Consider the following 13,844-nt stretch of genomic DNA (forward strand, 5'->3'; position numbering starts at 1 on the left):
CAAATGAGATATACAGTGGGACAAAAAAGTATTTAGTCAGCCACCAATTGTGCAAGTTCTCCCACTTAAAAAGATGAGAGGCCTGTAATTTATCATAGGTACACTTCAACTATGACAGACAAAATGAGAAAAAAAAAATACAGAAAATCACATTGTAGGATTTAATGAATTTATTTGCAAATTATGGTGGAAAATAAGTATCACAAAGTTTTAATTTATCAAATCCAGTCAGATGCACAGTATCTGAAGTACAGTGTGAAACTGGTCATATGATCTCCACACCTGGCCAAGAATGTGTTCTTGCCTGGAGCTGCAAAACTAGTCATACAAAGAGGTGTCAAGATCAGGTTTCTAGATCCCAGGCCAACACACTGACAAGGTTCTTTATCTCAAATATTATTGGGGGGTTTCATACAAGGATACTTTATGGACACACACAGGAATGAAAGGTGGTGGAATGGTAGTGGTTTTGAAACAGGGGAAAGAGGTAATGAATACACTGTACATATGATAGCACAAGAGCAGAACTACCATTAAGATAAGAGTGTATAACTAACTGTACATGCTACCTGTGCATATAACAACACAGGTACAAACAGAAGCAGCATACAATATGAATAGGCAATAGTTTCATTCCAAAACACTATATATCCATTTTTAGAAATGATGGTGAATCTGCTTGTATTGTTCAAAGAAATTATGAAAGCGATTGGTGTTATTTTTCACTGTCTAATCATGGCATGGGGTTGTTCAATGACAGACATGTATTTGTTTAAAATCTACTTGATGGTTTCATTTCAGAGAGACAAATAATCATGTTACTTTTGTTGCAAAATGCTATACAGTGGCTTGCGAAAGTCTTCACCCCACTTGGCATTTTTCCTATTTTGTTGCCTTACAAATAATTCCAGGTTATATCATTTGATTTACACAACATGCCTACCACTTTGAAGATGCACAATATTTTTATTGTGAAACAAACAAGAAATAAGACAAATAAAACAGAAAACTTGAGTGTACAACTATTCACCCACCAAAGTCAATACTTTGTAGAGACACCTTTTGCAGCAATTACAGCTGCATGTAACGGTTTTCTTGAGGTGAAGGAGAGGCGGACCAACACGCAGCGTGGTTTCTATTCATGGTTCTTTAATAAAGAAAACTATACATGAACAGACTAACAAAACAAATAACGTGAAAACCTAAAACAGCCCTATCTGGTGCAAACACAGAGACAGGAACAATCACCCACAAAACCCAACACCAAACAGGCTACCTAAATATGGTTCCCAATCAGAGACAATGACTAACACCTGCCTCTGATTGAGAACCATATCAGGCCAAACATAGAAATAGACAAACTAGACATGTAACATACAATGCCCACTCAGATCACACCCTGACCAAAAAAAACATAGGAACATACAAAGCAAACTATGGTCAGGGTGTGACACTGCAAGTCTCTTGGGGTATGTCTCTATAAGCTTGGCACATCTATCCACTGGGATTGTTGCCCATTCTTCAAGGCAAAACTGCTCCAGCTCCTTCAAGTTGGATGGGTTCCGCTGATGTACAAATACAAATATTACATTTCCACAAAGTTTGCTGCTTCAGTGTCTTTAGATATTTTTGTCAGATGTTACTATGGAATACTGAATTATAATTACAAGCATTTCATAAGTGTCAAAGGTTTTAATTGACAATTACATGAAGTTGATGCAAAGAGTCAATATTTGCAGTGTTGACCCTTTTTCAAGACCTCTGCAATCCGACCTGGCAAACTGTCAATTAACTTCTGGGCCACATCCTGACTGATGGCAGCCCATTCTTGCATAATCAATGCTTGGAGTTTGTCATAATCTGTGGGTTTTTGTTTGTCCCCCCACCTCTTGAAGATTGACCACAAGAACTGTCCCTGGATGGTTGGGAGAAGATGCTCTCGGAGGATGTGTTGGAACCATTCTTTATTCATGGCTGTGTTCTTAGGCAAAATTTTGAGTGAGCCCACTCCCTTGGCTGAGAAGCAACCCCACACATGAATGGTCTCAGGATGCTTTACTGCTGGCATGACACAGGACTGATGGTAGCGCTCACCTTGTCTTCTCTGGACAAGCTTTTTTCCAGATGCCCCAAACAATCGGAAAGGGATTCATCAGAGAAAATGACTTTACCCCAGTCCTCAGCAGTCCAATCCCTGTACCTTTTGCAGAATATCAGTCTGTCCCTGATGTTTTTCCTGGAAAGAAGAGGCTTCTTTGCTGCCCTTCTTGACACCAGGCCATCCTCCAAAAGTATTCGCCTCACTGTGCGTGCAGATGCACTCACACCTGCCTGCTGCCATTCCTGAGCAAGCTCTGTACTGGTGGGGCCCCGATCCTGCAGCTGAATCAACTTCAGGAGACAGTCCTGGCACTTGCTGGACTTTCTTGGGCACCCTGAAGCCTTCTTCACAACAATTGAACTGCTCTCCTTGAAGTTCTTGATGATCTGATAAATGGTTGATTTAGGGGCAATCTTACTGGCAGCAATATCCTTGCCTGTGAAGCCCTTTTTGTGCAAAGCAATGCTGACGGTACTTGTTTCTTTGCAGGTAACAATGGTCAACAGAGGAAGAACAATGAATCCAAGAACCACCCTCCTTTTGAAGCTTCCAGTCTGTTATTCAATCTCAATCAGCATGACAGAGTGATCTCTAGCCTTGTCCTCGTCAACACTCACACCTCTGTTAATGAGAGAATCACTGACATGATGTCAGCTGGTCCTTTTGTGGCAGGGCTAAAATAAGGTGGAAATGTTTTTCGGGGATTCAGTCCATTTGCATGGCAAAGAGGGACTTTGCAATTCATCTGATCACTCTTCATAACATTCTGGAGTATATGCAAATTGCCACCATTCAAACTGAGGCAGCAGACTTGGTGAAAATTAATATTTGAGTCATTCTCAAAACTTTTGGAAACAACTGTACAGGAACGTGTTTGCTTATTTCTTTCTTTAAGCAATGGATTTTTTTCTGGCTACTCTTCCATAAAGCCCAGCTCTGTGGAGTGTACGGCATAAAGTGGTCCTATGGATAGATACTCCAATCTCCTGTCACGCCCTGACCTTAGAGAGACGTTTTTTTTCTCTATTTAGATAGGTCAGGGTGTGATGTGGGGTGGGCATTCTGTTTTGTATTTCTGTGTGGTTGGCCAAGTGTGGTTCCCAATCAGAGGCAGCTGTCTATCGTTGTCTCTGATTGGGAATCATACTTAGGCAGCCTGTTTTTCCACCTTAGTTGTGGGTAGTTGACTTTGTTAGTGGCCTGTATAGCCCTAGTAAACTTCACATTCATTTTGTTGTTTCTTGTTTTTGTTCTTAATAAAGGATAATGTACACTCACCACGCTGCACCTTGGTCTGGTCATTTCCACCCTGATGATAATCTTGACAACTCCGCTGTGGAGCTTTGCAGCTCCTTCATGATTATCTTTGGTCTCTTTGTTGCCTCTCTAATTAATGCCCTCCTTGCCTGGTCTGTGAGTTTTGGTGTGCAGCTGTAACAGGATTCTTCTGTTGAAGGAGAGGCGGACCAAAACGCAGCGTGGTTATTGTGATACATCTTTAATAAAGATGAAAATAGAACAATATACAAAAAAAACAAGAAACCGTGAAAAACCAAAAACAGCCCTCTGCTTTAACAAAGACAGGAACAATCACCCACAAACCCCAACACCAAACAGGCTACCTAAATATGGTTCCCAATCAGAGACAATGACTAACACCTGCCTCTGAGAACCATATCAGGCCAAACACAGAAACAGACAAACTAGACACACAACATAGAATGCCCACTCAGATCACACCCTGACCAAACAAAACATAGAAACATACAAAGCAAACTATGGTCAGGGTGTGACAGCAGCAGGTTTGTTGTGGTGCCATATTCTTAAAAAAATTTAATAATGGATTTAACGGTGCTCTGTGGGATGTTCAAAGTTTTGGATATTTTTTTATAACCCAACCCGGATCTGTACTTCTCCACAACTTTGTCCTTGACTTGTTTGGAGAGCTCCTTGGTCTTCATGGTGTCCCTTGCTTAGTGGTGTTGCAGACTCTGGGGCCTTTCAGAACAGGAACTGAGATCATGTGACAGATCATGTGACACTTAGATTGCACACAGGTGGACTTCATTTAACTAATTATGTGACTTCTGAAGGTAATTGGTTGCACCAGATCTTACAGTGCCTTGCGAAAGTATTCGGCCCCCTTGAACTTTGCGACCTTTTGCCACATTTCAGGCTTCAAACATAAAGATATAAAACTATTTTTTTGTGAAGAATCAACAACAAGTGGGACACAATCATGAAGTGGAACGACATTTATTGGATATTTCAAACTTTTTTAACAAATCAAAAACTGAAAAATTGGGCGTGCAAAATTATTCAGCCCCTTAAGTTAATACTTTGTAGCGCCCGCCACCTTTTGCTGCGATTACAGCTGTAAGTCGCTTGGGGTATGTCTCTATCAGTTTTGCACATCGAGAGACTGACATTTTTTCCCATTCCTCCTTGCAAAACAGCTCGAGCTCAGTGAGGTTGGATGGAGAGCATTTGTGAACAGCAGTTTTCAGTTCTTTCCACAGATTCTCGATTGGATTCAGGTCTGGACTTTGACTTGGCCATTCTAACACCTGGATATGTTTATTTTTGAACCATTCCATTGTAGATTTTGCTTTATGTTTTGGATCATTGTCTTGTTGGAAGACAAATCTCCGTCCCAGTCTCAGGTCTTTTGCAGACTCCATCAGGGTTTCTTCCAGAATGGTCCTGTATTTGGCTCCATCCATCTTCCCATCAATTTTAACCATCTTCCCTGTCCCTGCTGAAGAAAAGCAGGCCCAAACCATGATGCTGCCACCACCATGTTTGACAGTGGGGATGATGTGTTCAGCTGTGTTGCTTTTACACCAAACATAACGTTTTGCATTGTTGCCAAAAAGTTCAATTTTGGTTTCATCTGACCAGAGCACCTTCTTCCACATGTTTGGTGTGTCTCCCAGGTGGCTTGTGGCAAACTTTAAACAACACTTTTTATGGATATCTTTAAGAAATGGCTTTCTTCTTGCCACTCTTCCATAAAGGCTAGATTTGCGCAATATACGACTGATTGTTGTCCTATGGACAGAGTCTCCCACCTCAGCTGTAGATCTCTGCAGTTCATTCAGAGTGATCATGGGCCTCTTGGCTGCATCTCTGATCAGTCTTCTCCTTGTATGAGCTGAAAGTTTAGAGGGACGGCCAGGTCTTGGTAGATTTGCAGTGGTCTGATACTCCTTCCATTTCAATATTATCGCTTGCACAGTGCTCCTTGGGATGTTTAAAGCTTGGGAAATATTTTTGTATCCAAATCCGGCTTTAAACTTCTTCACAACAGTATCTCGGACCTGCCTGGTGTGTTCCTTGTTCTTCATGATGCTCTCTGCGCTTTTAACGGACCTCTGAGACTATCACAGTGCAGGTGCATTTATACGGAGACTTGATTACACACAGGTGGATTGTATTTATCATCATTAGTCATTTAGGTCAACATTGGATCATTCAGTGATCCTCACTGAACTTCTGGAGAGAGTTTGCTGCACTGAAAGTAAAGGGGCTGAATAATTTTGCACGCCCAATGTTTCAGTTTTTGATTTGTTAAAAAAGTTTGAAATATCCAATAAATGTCGTTCCACTTCATGATTGTGTCCCACTTGTTGTTGATTCTTCACAAAAAAATACAGTTTTATATCTTTATGTTTGAAGCCTGAAATGTGGCAAAAGGTCGCAAAGTTCAAGGGGGCTTTCGCAAGACAAGGCACTGCATTTAGGAGCTTCATAGCAAAGGGGGGTGAATACATAGCATGCACCACTTTTCTGTTTTTAATTATTTTTTTAAACAAGTTATTTTTTTTAATTTCACTTTACCAGTTTGGACTATTTTGTGTATGTCCATTACATGAAATCCAAATAAAAATCAATTTAAATTACAGGTTGTAATGCAACAAAATAGATAAAATGCCAAGGGGGATGAATACTTTTGCAAGGCACTGTATATCCGCCTCACTCTCAGAGAAATAAGCACTACTGCTAGGTTTTACAGTCAAATATAACAAATAACTGCATTTTTAATAAAGAACTGTACAAATTATACATCTGTGACATCAATATTTATGTTTAAAAATAATAATTCAGTTCAGTAATATCAGATCCACTGCCTAAATTAGGTTTTTCTCCCCAGTCGGATAAACACTCTAAACAGTCTACCCAACTACTCCGAGGCATCCACATGGCCCAAAACCACACAGTTGCAATATTTTGTATCAAGTTCCAATGATAAAACTGGGGGGACAAAAATGCAATTTCTGAATTTGGGGGTGACATGTGAAAGTGAAAGTGAAAGTTGTGCCCCTGATGAGATCTGTATGTAAAACATTTATATTTGACATTTTTGTCATTTGGCTGATGCACTTATCCAGAGTGACTTACAGGTGAGACAACTACATATCACAGTCAAATATACAGGATACAAACATTCCATTCAAGATAAACAATGGATAGGCGTTTAGCAAAAAAACACTTTCATACAAACCTAAAATCTATGAATGAAACATCTGTGAAATATTTTACACACACATGAAGGTACCTATAAGCAATAATTTGGTGGATAAATTGGTGGATATAGCGTTGAACTATGAAGACCAATGTACAACTAACTGTACACACACACACACACACACACAGAGGTTGACATGGGAACAGAACTCCCCTGGAAAGTAGGAATGGGAGTCATGTTCTAATCTAGAGTCAAGTTCTGGTCAGGACGGTACAGGATCGAGAGTCCCGGTGGGGGGAGTATGTGTGAAGCGTTTCATTAAAAAATAATAATAGTTTACTTAATACAAATCTATTAAAAAAATAAATGCTAATTCCCCCTCTCACCCTTCCGTCGACCCCGCAGTCACTACTTTACTTCGGATGCCAATTTTGAAGCCTTCAGGAGAGGAATTGAGATCCTCCGAATCCGGGTAAGCAGGGCTGCCTTGAATGCCAACATCTGGTAATGTGGTTATTATCAGCCTTGTGCGCAGAGCAGGCAACAGAAGAGCAGCCAAGCCGAGCAGTTGCTATGGCTACTCACAAAGAGCGGGCGACAGACAGAGACTAGTGGCGAACGAGGAAGTTATTTCGGATTTCTGCGTGTAATAATTAGCATTATAATTTTGGATATCATTACAGTTTAAATGACGTTCTTTTCATCATCGCTATGCGAACAAGGCTGATTTCTGCAACAATTCTTCTGTTTAAACAAGTTTTGTTTAGCTAATCAAATTAAAACGATAATTCTCACTACTTTTTTGTCCCTTGTTAACATTGCAACATTAAATTAATGTCTTAAACGTTGCTAAATTTCGGAAATGGCAAAAAAAAAAACATAGAATCTGCTTGACACATTAAAGTACAGATCACGAAGTCAGCTAATTTCCACTCCATTCATAAATCCGTTTGATTCATACACACACTGGTTTGTCTGGCTTTGATGTTTTTGTTTTAACCTGCTCTTCCCTTGTCTACACTTAAATAATATCATTTCAGTAGTCCTCATTTTTTCTATCTCGCATAGCTCATTGGTACACCCTTGTGGTTGAATATTTTTGTATCTATTGTTGGTCCTCGGATACAACAATGAATAATGTGGAACAAATAAATACCACCAAAGGATAACTTACAATAATGAACACCTTGTGAAACAGCTGTGAAAACCAACCGATCAATATTTAAGATGAGTACATACACTTTGATCGTTTTTTGGTACAGTTCTGTCATTCATTTATTTTTACAGATGATTTTTTGTGCACTCACATGGCAATCAGACTGAAATACTTAATTCTGGTGTGTGGAATAAAGAGGTGGGTGCTGTGTGGTTGGGAGGTTCTGCCTGTCACTTGTTCTCAACAGACAGTCTCGGAATGGGGGACTTGAAGAGGGAGACTGCGAAGTCCAGGCACTGCTACTCTCTTTGTTCTGAGTGTTTGCAGTGCTAGTGTTTTTAGTTCATCTGTGTATCTCACATATTATATGCCCAGTATGATATGGCCAGCAAACTTTATTAGCAGATATTGACAACATGACAATAACAGTAGCTGTAGATGATGTAAGGAGATGGAGGAGGGGATGGGATGAGTGGGCAGATTGTTGGCCAATCCGAAGTCACTAGATGCAGAATTCTGTCTGGAGGGAGAGGAGAGAAAGGATGAGGAGAGAGGAAAGAGGCAGAATCAAGAGATGCTTGATCAGGTGCTGCGTCTAGTTCTTCCTGTCATTTCTTCCTGTCATTTGTCATCGACTGGCAACCAGTCTCAGTCAGGGGTTCAATAACATGGGCCCTAATCTAGATTTCACATGACGGGGAACAGCCATGGGTGCGCCTGGGAGGGCATGGGCCACCCACTTGGGAGCCAGGCCCAGCCAATCAAAATGAGATTTCCCCCACACAATGGCTTTATTATAGACATAAATACTCCTCAGTTTCATCAGGTGTCCGGGTGACTGGTCTCAGATGATCCCACAGGTGAAATGCCAGATGAGGAGGTCCTGGTCTGGCGTGGTTACACGTGGTCTGCGGTTGAGAAGCTGGTTGGACATACTGCTAAATTCTCTAAAAGAACGCGGCTTATGGTAGAGAAATTAACATTCAATTCTCCTGCAACAGCTCCGGTGGACATTCCAGCAGTAAGCATGCCATTTGCACGTTCCCTCAAAACTTGAGACATCTGTGGTATTGTGTTGTCCCCAGCACAAGGTGCACCTGTGTAATGATCATGCTGTTTAATCAGCTTCTGATATGCCACACCTGTCTGGTGGATGGACTATCTTGGCAAATTAAAAATGTTCACTAACAGGGATGTAAACAAATTTGAGATAATTTGAGAAAAATAATTATTTTGTGCGTATGGAAAAATTTTGGGATTTCTTTTATTTCAGCTCATGAAACATCACTTTACATGTTGCATTTATATTTTTGTTCAGTATACATAAAGCCATATATATTATATCCTATAATGCTCTATTGCAGGGAGATTATAAGAATTGTTTGTTTCACTGTAATATCTGTGTTTTGCATGTACATTGGGCTTGAGATAGTTAAAGATATTAAATAATTTAAGATAGAAAAGTGTGTATGTATTAGTAGAGGTCTGTTCTAACTGTTCTTTGTGGGTAGTATGACCCCATGATGCCTGGCAGCTCAGCCAAGACCTGACATAAATTAACTGGTTCCTCTTAGCTTAACTGGAGACAGAGCGAGGTGTTATATCCTGCACACCAATGATAAAGCTGTTGTCCTGTTTGGAGCCTGTTTCTGGCCGAAAGATTCACATATGTGTGTGTGTGTGTGTGTGTGTGTGTGTGTGTGTGTGTGTGTGTGTGTGCGTGTGTGCGTGCGTGTGTGTGTGTGTGTGTGTGTGTGTAGGTGTGTGTAGGGGTAGGACGTACATCATCTGGGCCGACAGTCAAAGGCGCTTGCATGCCCAACTTCGGGGAACCATTGAGCTACTGTTAGAGGAAGTATGTCTGGAGTGACTTCCTGTCACATTGGCACCTGTCATCCTCACTCAGTTGCGCCTGAATGCGACAACCTTTTCATTATAGCCTGTACCCCGTAACCCAGTTTCGTCTCTCCCCACACACATACATAAACATAAGATCACGTGTTTGGCAGATGCTTGCATAAGATAGCTTGACTATATAAGGCTTCCGTACTCTTTGTGTGCGGGCTCTCACTTCATTCACTGTGCGTTGTGTTACCAGCTTCCTTATTGCAATAAGCTTTTAATAAAATTAATGCCTTGATTGTTTATTGACTTTGCCTCTCCTCATTATTAATTAAAAGTAGAATTCCCACCACATTCCAGTTTAGATTATTGAGATAGTCTCAGTATTCAAAATGCCCATTCTGAATGCAGTTTGCGGGTGATTAACAATTCCACTTGTTGGATATCCTAACTCTGGCTGGATTCCAATGGGAATTGCATATCACTTTGCAAGCCAGCATAATGTGACTTGCCCAGGAGTTTTCTCACCACTGTGTTAGGGTAATAGGGTAGGGTATAACTAGGCCCTCAAAGAAAGGCCATATGATATATGTAATGTAAATAATTACATTTTAAAGGCTAATATAGCTGGTGGGTTCTACCCGTTCTAGGAAGAACCCCCCAAAGATGAAAGGGTTCTCGGTAGAATGCTTCATAGACGGTTCTAGTAAGAACCTTTAGATGATAAAATGGTTCTTAGTAGAACCCTTTATAGAGGGTTCTAGAAGGAAACCTTCATAGAGGGTTATAGGTAGAACGATATAGAGGGGGTTCTTTGAACACATCTGGATTTGAGCTTTCATTTGATACATTTTAGGTAAAAAGCTTCTAGTGTTAAAGTGCAGAAAACCCAGACTTTTACGAGAGCAGAAATTAGTGAAACAGATATCAGAGCACAAATCAGAATTGGGGCTAGCAACAGTAGATGGGTCAGGGTGTACATGCACATTTCCAGATATAATCAGCAGTAATACAATCAGGGCACAGCAGAGGACAGGGAGAGCTCTGCAGTGTTGATTTATAATAGGCGGTGTCAGAGGAAAGCCCATAAAATTGTCAGAGACTCCAGTCACCCAAGTTATACACTATTTTCTCTGCTACCGCACGGAAAGCAGTACCGGAGTGCCAAGTCTAGGACCAAAAGGCTCCTAAACAGCTTCTACCCTCAAGCCATTAGACTGCTGAACAATTCATAAAAATCGCCACCGGACAATTTACATTGACCCCCCCCCCCCTCACCCACTCTTGTACACTGCTGCTACTCGCTGTTTGTTTGTTACTTGTGCATAGTCACTTCGCCCGCACCTACATGTACAGATTACCTCAACTAGCCTTTACCCCTGTACACTGACTCGGTACCGGTGCCCCCTGTATATAGTCTCGTTATTGTTATTCTTATTGTGTTACTTTTTATTATTACTTTTTATTTTAGTCTACTTGGTAAATATTTTCTTCTTCTTGAACTGCACTGTTGGTTAAGGGCTTGTAAGTAAGCATTTCATGGTAAGGTCTACACTTGTTGTATTCGGCGCATGTGGCAAATAAAGTTTGATTTGATTTTGATTTGATAACATTGGAATGTGCATCAAGATCACATTGTACAGTAATTTCATCAGGTAACATGAATACAAAGCCGGCGAGAGGTGGTTAGAATAGGATGGGAAGCCAAGAGTCCGTCAGCCACTCCCCCAGTACACTCTCTCTCTCCCTCTCCCTCTCTGTGTGTGATTGTGTGGTTGGAGACAGGTGTGCTGGAGTCAAAACAGATCCCCACCAGCTGCAACCCATTCCATAATCAAGACCTCTACAAATACTCAATCCTGCCACTTCCACTAGGCCAGAACGTAATCTCTGCTCAGTCAGTTTATGATTCTAGCTATGTATGATTATTCAAGATCCTGTTACCCTGCTGTGTCTGTTTCCCTGCCTGATGCTGTTTATCCTCTCACTGCAGTTTTGCCGCTCTGACTCTGGATCCTGTCTCCTGTTCCACATCTCACCACCCTGCTACCCTTTTCTGGATTCACCACACACTCAATTGAATTCCCCTCCTGACCTGTTTACCCTGTTCCAACCTCAGCCTCCATATCTAGTTTCTTACAACTCGTCCGAGCTTCCCCGGATCTGCACTCCATATCTCCCTGTGTCACAATAAATACCTTGGTTCATTCATCCCTGTTTCCTCGTCTGAGTCTGCTCTTGGGTTCCCCTGTGCCGCTCCGCCTAATAGACAGCCCATTTGAAGTTTGCCAAAAGGAACCTAAAAGACTCTCAGACCATGAGAAACAAGACTCTCTGGTCTGATGAAACCAAGATTGAACTCATTGACCTGAATGCCAAGCGTCACGTCTGGAAGAAACCTGGCACCATCCGTACAGTGAAGCATGGTAGTGGCAGCATCATGCTGTGGGGATGTTTTTCAGCAGCAGGTACTGGGAGACTGGTCCGGATCGAGGGAAAGATGAACGGAGCAAAGTACTTAGAGATCGTTGATGAAAACCTGCTCCAGAGCACTCAGGACCTCAGACTGGTGTGAAGGTTCACCTTCCAACAGGACAATGACCCTGAGCACACCACCAAGACAATGCAGCATTGGCTTTTGGACAAGTCTCAATGTCCTTGAGTGGCCCAGCCTGAGCCCGGACTTGAACCCGATCGAACATCTCTGGAGAGACCTGAAAATAGCTGTGCAGCAACGATCCCCATTCAACCTGACAGAGCTTGAGGGGATTTGCGGAGAAGAATGAGATAAACTCCCCAAATACAGCTGTGCCAAGCTTGTAGCGTCATACCCAAGAGGACTTGAGGCTGTAATTGCTTCCAAAGATGGATCAACAAAGTACTGAGTAAATGGTCTGAATACTTATGTGAATGTGATATTTCAGGGGGCTGGGGGATTTATTAATTTACAACAAATTCTACATACCTGTTTTTGCTTTGTCATTATGGGGTATTGTGTGTAGAGTGATGAAGAAAAAAACGAATAATATAATACAGTTTAGAATATAGCTGTAATGTAACAAAATGTGGAAAAAGTCAAGGGGTCTGAATACTTTCAGATTTAACTCTACACCATGATGCAACAATATCTTTTTACAATAGTCTACTGCTTTACAATACCTTTTTACTGTAGTCTACTGCTTTACAAATCAAATCAAATGTATTCACATAGCCCTTCGTACATCAGCTGATATCTCAAAGTGCTGTACAGATACCCAGCCTAAAATCCCAAACAGGAAGCAATGCAGGTGTAGAAGTACGGTGGCTAGGAAAAACTCCCTAGAAATTGCCAAAACCTAGGAAGAAACCTAGAGAGGAACCAGGCTATAAGGGGTGGCCAGTCGGGTGGAGATTATAACAGAACATGGCCAAGATGTTCAAATGTTCATAAATGACCAGCATGGTCAAATAATAATAACTGTAGTTGTCGAGGGTGCAGCAAGTCAGCACCTCAGGAGTAAATGTCAGTTGGCTTTTCATAGCGGATCATTAAGAGTATCTCTACCACTCCTGCTGTCTCTAGAGAGTTGAAAACAGCAGGTCTGGGACAGGTAGCACGTCCGGTGAACAGGTCAGGATTCCATAGCCGCAGGCAGAACAGTTGAAACTGGAGCAGCAGCACGGCCAGGTGGACTGGGGACAGCAAGGAGTCATCATGCCAGGTAGACCTGAGGCATGGTCCTAGGCCTCAGGTCCTCCGAGAGAAAGAGAGAATTAGAGAGAGCATACTTAAATTCACACAGGACACCGGATAAGACATGAGAAGTACTCCAGATAAAACAAACTGGCCCTAGCCCCCCGACACATAAACTACTTCAGCATAAATACTGGAGGCTGAGACAGGAGGGGTCAGGAGACACTGTTGCCCCATCCGATGATACCCCCGGACAGGGCCAAACAGGAAGGATATAACAATACCTTTTTACTGTAGTCTACTGCTTTACAATACATTCTACCCCTATATCTGACAATTTAATCTACACATGCTCTGTATAGATGATACCACAACTGTACGACTGACATTTTTACCACATTCCCCAAACTTACAGTGCCTTGCGAAAGTATTCGGCCCCCTTGAACTTTGCGACCTTTTGCCACATTTCAGGCTTCAAACATAAAGATATAAAACTGTATTTTTTTGTGAAGAATCAACAACAAGTGGGACACAATCATGAAGTGGAACGACATTTATTGGAAATTTCAAACTTTTTTAACAAATCAAAAACTGAAAAATTGGG

The sequence above is a fragment of the Oncorhynchus clarkii genome, chromosome 4, assembly GCF_045791955.1.
Source record: "Oncorhynchus clarkii lewisi isolate Uvic-CL-2024 chromosome 4, UVic_Ocla_1.0, whole genome shotgun sequence".
Taxonomy (NCBI): domain Eukaryota; kingdom Metazoa; phylum Chordata; class Actinopteri; order Salmoniformes; family Salmonidae; genus Oncorhynchus; species Oncorhynchus clarkii.